At 40.8% G+C, this 15,716-nt stretch overlaps 1 long non-coding RNA gene across 4 annotated transcripts in view; it reads right to left on the minus strand.

Moving 5' to 3' along the window:
- LOC116938737 (uncharacterized) overlaps nt 1–15,716 on the minus strand; it is a 108,348-nt gene that overhangs the window by 63,056 nt on the left and 29,576 nt on the right. For 2 of the 4 annotated variants that reach the window (XR_012930867.1, XR_012930865.1), the window contains one exon: nt 13,816–13,951. The exons of the other annotated variants lie outside the window; for them this stretch is intronic. This is a non-coding gene — a long non-coding RNA (uncharacterized LOC116938737). The remainder of the gene's footprint in view (nt 1–13,815; nt 13,952–15,716) is intronic. 4 annotated transcript variants of the gene reach the window in all.

Consider the following 15,716-nt stretch of genomic DNA (forward strand, 5'->3'; position numbering starts at 1 on the left):
GCATCCTTGCACTTTTAGCAAAATACATTATCAGACTGTTTGAATTAAATATTTATGGCAATAGTTTTCTTCCGCCAACAACCTCGTAACCTGCAATGATTGGCCCGACTCCGTCATTAGACCAAATGTCACTATGGCATCTTAATGTGTGGAGCTGGCCAATTAAACAGAGCGGGTGCTAATGCTAGGTTCTCTCGGTCCATGGTTTTTAATGAGCGCCTTGGTGTTCATTGAAGCTTCAACCCTGAAACATTTTTTTGTGTGGGTGGCAGAGCATGACATCAGCGAGATACGATCAGCGCTCAAGCTACTCTCTGTTAATTTGTCATAAAGGGAGGCTGTGGTGCAGCACCTGATTGCTGCCTTCTGTACCCGAAGAAGGTGCTCTGCTGCATTAATTACGCCTAGAAGGCAACATAGATGATACATCTACCTTAATTAGACCCTGAAAGCCAGTTAAACTGTGTCAGACAGTCTCTGTTCATCCTATTAATGATGCACCAGAGGCAAATTGCTACATCTTCCCATTAATAAGTGTTTCTTGTTTTCTATTCTTTATTTCTTATTTATAAAATTTATTTTCAATAGTTTTTTGTTCTAATTTTCCACTTCATAATTTTCTTCTATTAGAGAGTGAAAAGAAGCTCAAACAAAATAGTTAATAATAAATGCAAAAGTGATTTGGTAAGATTGGCTGTTAGAAGGAATGAAAATTGATGCATAAACAAGCCAGTGATTAAAGCAAGTTTATAGCCATATATGTAATGTTTGGTGGTGGCTCTGTGGATAGATTACCATCCAGCAGTAGACTGAGAATGGCTGATGGTAATACTTCAAAATTAAATCGACTGCCTAGTTTACTTGCCTATTTTTTGTATCTCTGTCTTGTAGCCAGCTTACAACAGTTCATATGAATATATTAACATGCAAAGGATTTTTCATTTTAAATCTCATTACACAAGCAGTGATTGCCCACCACATGTTACACAGAACTGTGCAGTGCAGATAAGGTGCTGTGTGAATGCACACTACAGCGGGACATTGATCAAATGCAGCTTCTCGAACCGTAAGGAAATAAAGTTGCAGTTTTATTACTTTTTCCTCTCCCTAACGATTCCTCACAATATTACAAACTAAATTGCATTTTTGGACCTTTGCACCAATGTTGAAAAATTGCAGAGTAACACAGACCTCCGAACGAAACAAAACATTTCAAAGGAATAGGAATTGTGGATGTTCTGCTTCATGGTCTCTGGCAGTGCCAAAACAGTTGCTGATGCGGACCGATTAACTTGTGCAAATACATTGTGTATCCATCATGAACCCTAAGCATGGTCAGTGCGAATCCCATCTGTGAGAAGTCACTAAAGCAAACTAAATAAAGAAGAGCAAGAAGTGCTAATCCCTTAATAACACTGCCAGCGAGGCTGGGAAAGCGATAAGGATACCTGGGATATATTGAATGTTTTCCTGAGACATTGATCTCTCTTTTAAAAAACCTACTGCAAAAGCCACTATTATCTGCTGGACAGAGATAAGAGGAGTAATGTTGGTGGCTAGCCTTGTGATGTCATGCGATTCATTATTTTGTATTGCTGTCAAAAGCAATTACAATTCATAACACACTCTCTTCTAACTAAACACGCAAACATGGCAATTAATTGAGCAGTATTTGTCAAGATTTTATATCAGCCATTAAGAGGTGAGCAATAAAAAATCCCTCCCCATAATTAAACAGTAAATTGGCAGGATAAAAATGAAGAATAACAATTTAATCAAGTTTTTTGTTTTTATTAATTCATTGTGTAACAAAAAATGTTTTGTTCCTGGGTAGTAAGTGTTATTTTATAATTGCTTATGCCTCAAAAGTACAGAAAATGGCTATTATTTCCTAAAAACTTTGCTTTTCTGACCAGGACACAAAAGCAAAGTTAATAATCCACTCCATTAATAACACTGTGTAAATTTCGATTTAAAGCTTTCGTGACTGCAAGGATTAATCTTCTTTGGTTCTTTCGGTAAAGTCACGTAGAATGAGAATAAAATAATAAGTTGATAAAATAAAATAACCAATAATATTCTCACGACGTTTCGGCCACAACACAAGCGGCCTTCATCAGGTGAAGGGACGAGACTGTCTGGAGGACAGCGCTGGAGTGAAAAAGCCACGCTCAGATCGCGACCTTTAAGCTGTGTGAGAAGAAACAAAGCGCCTTGTCAAAGGAATTAGCATAGAATTTAGTATTGAAATGACTGAGTGATTAGCTTGGTGCCTCTGTGAATGTGTATGATCTGACTTTGACATAGCTATTTCTGTGACCAGTTACAAGCTAATCACTCAGCTCTTTCAATGCTAAATTCTATGCTAATTCCTTTGTCAAGGGGTGCCTCTGCGGATGTGTATGCTTTAACTTAGCTATTTCAATGCTAAATTATATGCTAATTCCTTTGTCAAGGGGTGCCTCTGCGGATGTGTATGCTTTAACTTTAACATAGCCATTTCTGTGACCAGTCACAAGCTAATCACTCAGCCATTTCAATGCTAAATTCTATGCTAATTCCGTTGTCAAGGCGCTTTGTTTCTTCTCACACAGCTTAAAGGTCGCGATCTGAGCGTGGCTTTTTCACTCCAGCGCTGTCCTCCAGACAGTCTCGTCCCTTCACCTGATGAAGGCCGCTTGTGTTGTGGCCGAAACGTCGTGAGAATATTATTGTGTTATTTTATTTTATAAATTTATTATTTTATTCTCATTCTACGTGACTTTACCGAAAGAACCAAAGAAGATGAATCCTTGCAGTCACGAAAGCTTTAAATCGAAATTTAACTGCCTCTACGGAGAGGGATTCCACACAACCTTAAGATCATTCAACAGACTCCGGGATAAGAAGGCTCAACTAATCGAGTCTCTCACCTTTCTGAAGAGATGCCGCGACTCTAAGGTAATACCAACCACATTTACACTAACCTCTGCTGCTGCAACTTCTCTGAATGCAAAACGAATTCTAGCTAGAACTAGCTTCGCTCTTATCTCGGAAAAAATCAGACTTACACGCACCGAACTCGATCAGTTAAACAAGACACTCAACAAATCACACTTAACATTGACAGCAACAATGTCTACATCGGATTGGGAACATGTAGACAATATGACTACCTCTTCGGCTGCCACTATGTCGACCAAATGTAGGGACAATTTGATTTCCAAATTCAATCACCTCTCCAACAAAAAATCGGATCCACACACCGAAAAGATAGACGTCAACAAAGTCGTAATTAATCGCAGTAACAGTTCCATTTCTGATGGTCTGAAATCTGTTTTAGCTAAAGGTCTAAACTTTGCTGTCACACCGAAACATTTACCGGTTAATGATATCATTGCCCATGTCGACGTTGCACTCAAGGGCTTGAGTCACATCTCTGCAGACGTAGCAAGATCTGAAATCGCTGCAACCCTCAAAAACGCTAAGTTGCCACCCAGCAACATCAGCAAAGACGAACATTTTGAATTATCTCAATTAAAAAAGAGAGATGATATTGTCGTCCTCTCAGCCGACAAGGGCAATGCCACTGTCATCATGGACAAAACAGAATATAACAACAAAATTCAAGAACTACTCAACGATGGCAGCTATACAAAAATAAAAAGAGATCCCACCAACAGCCTGGTTACCAAAACGAACAAAATTATCTCTGATTCAACAGCATTAATTGATGAGACCAAACAGTTCTCGTTGAAACCCTCTGCTGCCAGACCACCAAGATTATATGGCCTTCCAAAGATACACAAAGAAGATACACCCCTTCGTCCCATCGTCTCTACTATCAACTCCCCCACCTATAAACTGGCACGTTTTCTGGCTGATATACTGCGACCTTTCACTGGAAAAACCACCTCTGCGGTACTAAATTCTACTCACCTGGTATCGACAATCAAAGGCATTTCCCTGTCCCCAGACGACCTGCTTGTCAGTTTTGATGTGGTGTCCTTGTTCACCAAAGTCCCGGTACCTGACACCATCGCTATCATTGAAGACCTGGTTCATCAAGGACTGCATACTGATGTACCCCCCCTGGTGAGACATTGCTTAACCAACACATACTTCACCTGGAATGGAACTTTCTACAAACAAACTGAGGGCACCCCAATGGGCTCCCCCCTATCTCCGGTTGTAGCCAACGTATTCATGGAAAATTTTGAAACTAACGCAATCCAGACTGCCACTATACGCCTGACCTTATGGAAGAGGTACGTGGATGACACCTTTGTCATCTGGCCACATGGCCAGCCTGCTCTAGACCAATTCCGCAACCACATCAATTCCATACACCCAGCCATCAGATTTACCATGGAGGTCGAAAAAGATGGCAAACTACCCTTTTTGGATGTCTTAATTAAAAGGAGACATGATGGTTCAATGAGCCACTCTGTCTACAGGAAAGCTACCCATACAGATGCTTACTTGAAACCGGATTCCCACCACCATCCATCCCAGAAGAACTCCCTCATCAAGACTCTATACCATAGAGTCCAATGCATTTCCGACCAGGAACACATTACCAGTGAACTCAAGCACGTACACCAGGCTCTCAGGGCTAATGGTTACTCCGACTACACAATCCGCAAAGCCATCACTCCAGTCATGAAGAAGGATCCTCTTGTGGAGCCACTCAAAACCATCACCTTACCCTACATTGCAGGGGTCACTAAAAAGATCTCCAAATCCTGAATAAACACAAGATCCAGGTCCGATTCAACCCAGTACATAAAATCCGTGATCTAGTTCCATCTGTAAAAGATGCTGTTCCAGAAATACAGTACCCGGGCATTTACAAACTAAAGTGCCTCTGTGGTAGTAGCTACATTGGAGAAACCAAACGACATATCTCGGACCGCATCCGCGAACATAAAGCAGACTTGAAACATGGTAGAACGAACTCCTCTGCCATGGCAGATCACTGTTATAATTCAGTGGACTCACATGACATTGACTTCTCCAAGACGGAGGTTCTTTGCAAACCAACCGGCTACCATGAGAGATTCGTTCATGAGGCCATTCACATATACAAGCACAGAGACAATTTCAACCGAGAAGATGGATTCTGGCTTAGTAACCATTGTAAAGATGTTTTAAACCATTTCCGTTCTTAATTAATTGTATTTTACGATGACCTTCAGACGCGCAGCTCTTTCTCTGGCATTGACTCTTAATACCTCTCACACCACGGTTAATGGTATGGTTTACAACATGGAGTATAACAGCGCCTCGCAGCTGTCTCTCTCCCCCTCCTCTGTTCCGACCATGGATGAACTCGTCCATCTGAACGGGGCCCGTAGCTATCCGTGTTGCTAAAGTTGAGGGTAAGAATCCACCCATTTTTTTTCGCCATATAGCATTGTGATATATAACTACTTGTTGCTGGTGGCTTAGCTGATTGGAGAATATATAGAGTTTATTGATAACATTGAGGTAATTTATATTTTAGTTTTTTATTGGTTCACTATAAAGTATTCATTATATATTGTAGTGTATACCCAGTTACTGTGAATAGCTCAGATGTATAAGCCTTGACTTCAACATAGCCATTTCTGTGACCAGTCACAAGCTAATCACTCAGTTATTTCAATGCTAAATTCGCCGAGTTATTTCAATGCTAAATTCTCCTGTTTGATTTGTACTAGGTGCCTCTGTGAATGTGTATGCTCTGACTTTAACATAGCTATTTCTGTGACCAGTCACAAGCTAATCACTCAGCTCTTTCAATGCTAAATTCTATGCTAATTCCTTTGTCAAGGGGTGCCTCTGCGGATGTGTATGCTTTAACTTAGCTATTTCAATGCTGAATTCTATGCTAATTCCTTTGTCAAGGGGTGCCTCTGCGGATGTGTATGCTTTAACTTTAACATAGCCATTTCTGTGACCAGTCACAAGCTAATCACTCAGCCATTTCAATGCTAAATTCTATGCTAATTCCTTTGTCAAGGCGCTTTGTTTCTTCTCACACAGCTTAAAGGTCGCGATCTGAGCGTGGCTTTTTCACTCCAGCGCTGTCCTCCAGACAGTCTCGTCCCTTCACCTGATGAAGGCCGCTTGTGTTGTGGCCGAAACGTCGTGAGAATATTATTGTGTTATTTTATCAATTTATTATTTTATTCTCATTCTACGTGACTTTACCGAAAGAACCAAAGAAGAACACTGTGTAACTGTGTAACAATTTTTTAAATCGTTTGTTCCTGGGTAGTACGTGTTATTTCTTAATTGCTTACGCCTCAAAAGTACAGAAAATGGCTATTATTCTGCATAAACTTTGCTTTTGTGATCAGGATATTGATTATTTAAAATTGATCTATTTTCAATGAGAAAACGTGTGCATTTGTGTCATTCCTTCACGTAAAGTCATGGTCACAAAAGCAAAATTTGTGGGGAATAATAGCCATTTTCCATACTGTTGAGGCATAAGCAATTAGAAAATAACACTACCCAGGAACAAAAATCGTGTTACATATATAATGATGATCAGAATCTAAACGTGTCATGCCCACAGTACTTAGCTCGCTCATGAAAAGGGAAAACGACTCACACGTGGGGAGCCAGTGCCAAGTTCCACCCCCCCCCCAAGCTTTTTGGTCCTCTATATATGAAGGTGTTATCGACCAATAAATGAATGTAATGGACGTTTATATGTAGGAGGAAACAGGAGCACCCATAGAAAACCCACACGCGTGAGGGGGCATGTTGTGTAGGTTGGTCTTAATAATGTATTATTCTTCCTCATCTAAGGATATGGTTTTATTTTATTTTATCAATCATAAGACCCAGTGGCCATAACTTAATACATCTCATCAGTAGGATACAGATTCAGCATTAAGTAACATAATACATGTGTAGTGGAGTATGAAGGTGTGTTGTGGAAACTGCGCGATTGCATGATCACACGGACAGTGTGGGTTTATCTTGGGTCAGCCTGTGGAGAAGGCGTAAACAGTGTGGGTCGTGTTAGGACAGCCAGGTGCAAAGGCTGAAATGATGAGGTAACGGTTGGGCCAATTAAGACAGAGGATCAGCAACGGCGGTGATTGGCTGTGGCTGTTGTCAAGGACGAGGAGGCGTCGGGATGTCTGGACACGAAGCTTGCGGAGGCACGCGGGCCAATTAATTGGCGATAATGAGAATGGGGATAAATTGGGGGAGACACAGAGAGACAGAGGGTGGTTGGAGTTGGAAGCTGGACGATGAAGATGCAGAGTTAGGAACGGAGTAGAAGCAGAGTCTAGAAACAGAGTTTGGAAACAGAGTAGAAACAGAGTTCGGAACAGAGTTGGAGACAGAGTGAGAAACGGAGTTGGAATAGCGTTAGCGGAGCTGAAGCAAGACGAAGTAGTTAACAGTGGAGAGAGCGTAGCAATAGCGGAGCTGAAGACGCTGTGTGCGGAGCTGCTGAACGAGGACTCGCTGTGTGCGAAGACGCTGTATGCGGAGAAGTGAAGTGATAGTGGGGAGACAAAGGTGGTGAGCGAGACGGGCGGAGCACGGCGAGCGAGCCGTGGTGACCAGGATACTGTGGAGTGTAGAGGACATGTTGAATGATGTAAATAAAGCAGTGTTTGAAGAAAGACAGAAGTTGTCCGCGTAAAGTCAAACACTACACATGGATGAAAAAAACAACACAAAATACCCAAAGTCGCTTCTCAAATCTACGTAAATCAAAACAGAAAATCTCAATCAGTATTTCAGATTAACATTCGGTACTTAACATACACGCAACACACGCAAACACACACGCAACAATGGTAAGATAGTAGCGTCCAAGTTTGTATGAAGTGGAGGTGGCAAGACACCAACATGTCCTTCAGTGAGATGGTTAATTGAAGGATACAAGTTGTGATTTGGTGATTTCGTAGGTATAGCAGAAACCTGCTGGGATTAGGAAGTGATTCCTTTGTGTGTGAAATCTCTTTCTCTGCTGTTTGAAGACCATGACCATCCATTGAGGCTACAGTTGGCCACTCTGTCCCCGCCTGTGATGATGGATGGCTGTTTCACATCTGTCCGGCTCACAGTGCCTCTCTGTGTTGCTTCCGGTGTCACGCACAGAGATTCCTTTGTCACACTCAGTTAGACATCACATATTTCTGACCAAATGCCAGGTTCGCCTTACTTCAGACTGGTACGTTCAAAACAAAATCGGTCTCGTATGAATGGCGTTGAGGTATGCACACATTAATGTGCCACGCTCATTGGTAAGCATGCCAATCGCAACGCCACTATTTACAGAAACTTAATAACATGCACACCCTGTGATGGTAGAAACCAATGGCTTAACGTTCCTCAGCTGAGACCCCAAGCGTGGTTCAATTACCAGCTCGCCGAAAGGGAGAGAGGTGCTCAAAGCCCAAAAGCGTTGTTACAATTACTGTTCAATCAGTCTTAAGGTAAGGGACGCCTCAGTTTGAAGTCAGCTTAGAAGGAGGCTTTCAGATAGAGAAGCATGAGTTGGTATAAAAGCCAAGTTAGCTTACGATCAGTCTTGCCCAGAGCTTCACAAGGGCAAACAGCTGAGTTTACATATTCTTAGCTCTTTCGGTAAAGTCACGTTGAAGGGAAACAATAAAATAATAAAATATAATCAGCGGTTTTCACACCTGATGATGACCGTTTGTGTTATGGTCGAAACGTCGTGAGAATTTTTATTGTTTTATATATATATTTTATTATTTTATTGTTTCCCTTCAACGTGACTGTACTGAAAGAGCTAAGAATATGAATTACTGCAGTCACGAAAGCTTTAAATCAAAAGCTTAGTTTACCTCACTAGCAATGCACTACATGTGCTTGTGAGCTATTACCCTCTGAAGTAGCCTTTGACAAAGTCTTATTTTACGAGCAGAGCAGCTTGGAGCTTGTCTGATGCAAAATTAAATTTTTAACTTTTTCTAAGCAAGTGTGCTCGGACCCTGCCTGGTAGCAAGATGCTGAGTTGTGTGCTCTGGGTTTAAGCTCAAAACAGGGTCTCTGCACTTCAACCTCCCAACATGTTTAACTATTTACTTATCAATCTCGATTTGAAGCTTTTGTGACTGCAGGAATCCATACTCTTTGGTTCTTTCGGTAAAGTCACGTAGGTAGAAAAAATAATATTTCACGACGTTTTGATTTCGATCGCAACGCAAGCAATCGTCATCAGGCGGAAAGAAAGAGGGAAGCTGCTGATGCTGCACGCTGCTTTTAAAGGTGGGCAGAGCCCCAGAGTCATAAACGAAGTGGGGGGGGGGGCTAGTGATGTTAAAGTGAGAAATTTGTATGTAAATGTACTGTGTAAACGTGATTAGCATGTCAATGTAAGCATGTAAACACGAGATCGGCTCGCAGCACGCTGTCACATCGAGGACTGCATGTAAATGTAAGATCGGAAAAAGCTCGGAAAAAACCAAAGCCACATCGGAGCAAGCAAACAACGGTGGCTGTGTTAGTGAATGTAACTCAGAGAGTCACAAATAACTGCTAACATAGGCAGGTAGGAAGGAAAAATCACTGCCAGTTATGATCTAAACTGGTTAATAACGTCCTTCCAATAATTGCTCAGTTTGTACCCATCTTCTCGGTTGAAATTGTGTCTGTTTATATATCTGGATGGCATCATGAACGAATCTTTGGTGGTAGCCCGAAGGTTTGCAGAGTACCTTGGTCTCGGAAAAAACAATGTCGTGTGAGCCCATCGCGTTCAAGCAGTGATCAGCCACGGCAGAGGTATTGGTTCTGTTGTGTTTCAAATCTGCCTTGTGTTCACGAACACAGTCCGAGACATGTTGTTTTGTTTCCCCAATGTAACTGTTACCGCAGATACAACTTAGTTTGTAGACACCAGGGTATTGCATGTGAGGAATCACATCTTTCACAGATGGGATCAGGTCACGGATTTTGTGTACTGTGTTGAATCGAATCCAAATTTTGTGTTTGTTCAAGATTTTGGAAATCTTCTTTTTGGTAACCCCTGCTATGTATGGCAAGGTGATGGTTTTGATTGGGTCCTCAGATGGTTCTCTACCCATGGTTGGGAAAACAGCTTTGCGGATTGTGTGGTCCGAATATCCATTCATCTTGAGGGCTTGGCGTACGTGCCCAAGCTCACTGGCTAGGTGGTGCTGGTCGGAGATGCAATGGGCCCTGTGGTGTAGTGTTTTGATGAGGGTTTTCTTCTGGGCTGGACGGTGGTGAGAATCAGGCTTTACATAGGAATCCGTGTGGGTGGCTTTGCTGTAGAGAGTGTCTTAACGAGCCATCAGGTCTCTTCTCGATCAAAACATCCAGGTAATGGTAGCTTGGCATCATTTTCCACTTCCATTGTGAATTTGATAGATGGATGTATGGAATTGATGGGGTTGAAAAAAAATGGTTCAGTGCTGACAGGCCATGTGGCCAGATGACGAACATGTCATTTACGTATCTCTTCCACAAGGAGGGACGTAGGGTGGATGTCTGGATGGCATCTGTCTCAAATTTCTCCATGAAAACATTCGCTACCACTGGTGATAAGGGGGAACCCAAGGGGGTACCTTCATTTTGTTTGTAGAATGTACCATTCCAGGTAAAGTAAGTGTTGGTAAGGCAGTGCCTCACCAAAATTGGTACATCAGGATTCAGTCCCTGTTGGACCAAGTCTTCAATGATTGCAATGGTGTCAGGTAGAGGTACCTTGGTGAACAAGGAGACTACATCGAAACTGACAAGCAAATAATCTGTAGACATTGAGATGTCCTTGATTAGAGAAACCAAGTGAGCTGAGTTAAATACAGCTGAGGTGGTCTTGCCCGTGAAAGGAAGCAGGGTCTCAGACAGAAATCGGGCCAGTTTGTAGGTGGGTGAGTTAATGGTCTATGTGACAGGGGACCTGCTTCACTGCATCACTCGTTGGTGCAGAGCTCATTTTATTTGTGCATATCTTTAATAATGAGCATCGAATGCATCTCTTGTCACCTGCTTAATTAGGTTGTGTGCGAACAGCCTAATGCTTTGTATTAAAGGATGAGTCACTTTGTGCCATAGAGTGTTACTGCACTGAAGATGCAAAACGGTGTTGTAAACATTGCAAATAGCCACAGTTACAAATAATACCTCAAGTATGAAATTGAAGGTTACATAAAATACCTGTCTGTTTCGCTACAAACCAGCTCAGTAATGGCATATTATTTGCCAAATTCACAATAACTACAACTGTTTTCAAAATAAGTGGCATTAAAACAATATCCTAACATTTATTCAGTTGATCGGTGCATTCAGTGTGCAGCGGGTGTTCACTATTCTGTACAGTGTGTATAGCAAGAAGATTCATCCAAGTTAAATGGTGCAATAAGTCGATGGAAAAGGGTGTGCAACAGATGCACGTATAATCGTTGGTCAAGCTATTATGCACATAACGTTAAGGTTTTCTGGGTTTTGGAACACCATTGCCTTTTAGAAAGGTAACGGGTCCTGTATGCATTGAATGCTACCTTTGCACATGCTCTCAAAACACAGTTGAAGGTTTCTCTTGGAACAATCATGTACATTGTGGGAATATTGGCGGCTTAGTAATTTACCATTGTGGCCAATTCCCTTGCTGCTGTTTTTTTTTCTTTTTTAGAATTGTCCTTCTGATTTATGATGCACTGTAGTGTTTATTGACCTTTTTTAACAATATTTTTGGTGAGATCCCAATTTGGTGAGATCCCAATTTTGGCAATTATGTCACAACCTACATTTCTGTTTCGATTTTTGTTGCGAAATCATTGGAAAATACTTATTTTGGATTACAAAAAGTACTCAACCTCAAAAGCCTTTTCTGAATGACTTTTAAAAATAGGACAACATCTCAGGTGTTATTGATTTTGCTGACTTATAATTGAACTAAAGGTTGACGACAAAATATAAGCAATAGCAGTAATTATGTTTTGTTGCTGCACAATGCACTTCCGTGAAGCTAAATAAATGAAAAGCAATTACTACAGCAGATACCAAAAAATGAAAGCAGTCCATTGTATTTATATACATGTGCAATATAGGAACATACTGTATATAAAAATACGCAACCTCAAGTTTGTTAAAGACATTTGCACAACATATAAGTATAAATACTCATTGTTTCACCATAAAATAGCCAACATGGACACAAGGACACATTTATTGTTTAATTATTCACAACATAATTAAATGAATGTATCTGTAGTTTTTTCTAATAGATAAGACGATATAATTTAGATGTCTGCTTGTGAGAGCTCTTCAATGAAATGCAAGTTAGGTTAATTCCGTGGACTTTTTCATTTATTTTGACAGAACTGGGATATCGAAGGTTAATGGTTTTCTCCTATTAGCCTGGTCACTGGAGCTGGAAATTGATACAGATATTCACAGTCTCGTCTTGGAATTACCCCCCATATTATCTCCATGAAGACAGTTTTTTCACAAGTGAAAAATTAACAGTAACATGACTTTAAATGCTAGCAAGAAAAAATGTAAACGATCATAATCGCATGTATGTATGTTGAACTTCTTTCGCACCATACGTAGCCAACCGTGCCAATAATCGATGATGAATTAGAATTCCGACAACTGTTATTATTATTTCACCCTTGAATCTTACTCACTGGTCAATATTATGCCTCAAATGTGTGTTTGTTCCCTGATCCATTAAATGTTCTGTCTCTTAGTGTAAATCCATGCATGCACTTCTCCATGCCTCTTTGTGAACTTTTCAGCTTTTAGTCCATTAACTCTGTCAGTATCCATGGCACCAGCAGATAAAAAAAACATTGCCAGAATCAGAAGATGTTCTTTTAAAATAGCTTTCACACCAAGCAACATTCATCGCGATCACTAACTCAACTAAATAAATGATGAGTACATCATCATCATTAGCAGGTATGTCATGTTCATTTGTAAATGTTTTTCACACAAAGCAAAATATGATTTCAGTGCAAGGCAGCTCAATTCTAACAAAGCAGTCAGTGTGGTACTCACGAACAAAGTGCAGCACTTTATCGCACCAAATGGTACCCAGTGCTGTTGTATGTCTAAAATACAAAGGTCCCCCATATAGCCATAGCAGACTTTTTTGGGCAAGTGCTTTCAACGAGCACCAATGAAGGCCGGCACAACATACGAGGCGGTGGGGGGGGGGCAGCACCATACCCGGTCACCTTTGTTGTCTTTGTCTCCCGAGTGGCAATGTTTACACATCGCACCAGGTACTCATTTGAGGCTGAGTTGACCTTGGGGATGCCCAGAACCTGTTCAAATGATCGTCACTGGTGTTGGCCATCGAGGGGTAATCGTACTCGGGTTACTGGGTTCTTATCGCAGAGCGCTTACCGCTACGCCACTGCTCCCTACACAAACACTAAAACAGGCATAAGACCCAGGGACAAAACATAAATAGAAATAATGTTCTTTGATCCAACTTAAAAATAATAATGTCACTGATGTTTCCTCTTTTACATCAGATACATGGAATTGCCAAGCAGTCAAATATCATTACTTTATGGTCGAGCTGAGGGAACAGTGATGAGTCACCTCCATATTCTTGGGTCTTTCGGTAAAGTCACGTAGATAGGTTCAAAGAAAATTACAAAAAGATAACAAAAAAACTACGACGTTTCAATCGCAACACAAGCGGTCATCTTCCTGAAGACGTCTTCCTGAAGACGTATGCCCATAAAGAACATCGACAAAACACATTCCACCTCTGCTGTATCAGGCGCATCCTCGGTATCAGATGGCAAGATCGCATTCTCAATATCTCAGTGCTCAACTTGGCCAACATTCCCAGCATGTACTCTTTACTTAGTCATTGGCGCCTGAGATGGCTTGGACAGGTGCGCCGCATGCAGGATGGCAGAATACCCAATGATGTCTTGTACGGCGAGCTGGCATCCGGCACACGGGCCACTGGTCGCCCAGTCCTGCGCTTCAAAGATGTCTGCAAACGGGACATGAAGAGCTGAGACATCAACCCAAATGACTGGGAGAAAACTGCCGGCGACTGACTCAGCTGGCAGAAGGTTGTGAAAACAGGCCTCAGGAAAGGCGAGGAGAAATACACACTGCTTGGCAGACCAAGAGGGAGCGATGTAAATAAAGAGCAACAAACACCTCTGGAGCTGCCACCGCATTCACTTGCAATTGCTGTGGCAAGGATAACCACTCAAGGGTTGGCCTACTAAGTCATTCTAGGCACTGCAAAACCTACTGCTGACCTCGTAAGGTGCAAAAGAATTGTCTCTCGAGACACACAAGCCTATTGAATTTAACCATCTTGTGAACATGAGTACAAGCCAAATGATCGCATGTCCCTCTTTTTGCCATTTGGATTATTTTCCAGAGAGCATTTCAAATGACAGTTTGGTCAATGATACCATTTGTTAGTATTGATTATGGTTTTAGTGTTATTGTATTTGAGGTATACAAAAGTACGCAGCACAGTATGTCAACTTCTGTACCTTATTTTTATGATATGGATATATCTATTAAGTACCTATTTGGTAATGAAAATAAAGTAGTTTTGTGATCATATCACAGATGTATCTCGAAAGCATAATTGAGATATATTTTCACCGTTAGAATATTGATACAAGCCGGCACTCATTCATTGTATGGTGATTTAATATCAGCGGTCAATGCGAATAGCTTGTGGGAATTATATTGGAGAGGAGAAAAAGTCATAAAGGGGTGATACATTATAAACCCCATCAATTTGTCATATCTGACGCAAATATAACACTTCCATCTGTTCTGAAATTATGTTTGATTATGAAACGTTCCACAGGGATACGGCTCATCTGATGGATGAATGGGATACATGTCACAGTTAAAACACTTAACTTTTGAAACGTATACAGAACATGAATGAATGTTTTTTCAATATTATAATATACATTTAACCAATATCAAGAATTACCAATAGTGCTGTATTCATTGCATTGCAGACCCTTGACGTAATGTCTGGTCAGTAATATATTGTGTGCATAATATGTGGATGAAATTAATTACAGGTGTATGCTTCATTGGGCTTGTCTAAAAGCATGGCACAGTGCATCTGGAAAACTAATGGGATTTGGCATGCCTCATAAACACAATGACTTTTGATGAAGAGTATATTTTATGCATTGAACTAAGGTTGAAAGCATTAATGCTTTAGCTTTGTCCATCTGTCTCTGTCTGGAACATAGGATCATGATAACTTTCGTATTAATGATCCAATACAAATTCAATTTTAGTATAAAGTTGTGTTACTATTCAGGACTTGCCTTCTAAAAAAATGACCAAATTAATCAATGGGTTACCCAAAATCTGGCGATAGACAAACAGCATTAAATGGGTAAGCTTTTTCAGCCAAGACAATGATGTCAAATACCATGCCTCCACATGACATCAGTAAGTGGGATGCCATCTCCTGAAGTCACACGTCACACGCCATATGACATTATTTTGTGTGGTTTGGAAGGAAATGTTATTATCACTAATTAAATATGACTGTGGACAAACGCATATTGAAAGCATTACAGAATCAACATGCTCATGCATATGCATTATTTTTCTTTTGTTTTACTTGTCTTATTGACATGTAAAATTAAATGTATGTAATTCCTTATATTATACTTAAATTGTTGCAAAATAGTAAATACTGTATGCCATTTTTGTTGAAAGTTGCATAGCAAAAAAACACAAATATGGATTCTAATTCA

Source organism: Petromyzon marinus, chromosome 4 (genome assembly GCF_048934315.1).
Source record: "Petromyzon marinus isolate PM22_M1 ecotype Great Lakes invasive population chromosome 4, UKy_Petmar_22M1.pri1.0, whole genome shotgun sequence".
NCBI lineage: Eukaryota > Metazoa > Chordata > Hyperoartia > Petromyzontiformes > Petromyzontidae > Petromyzon > Petromyzon marinus.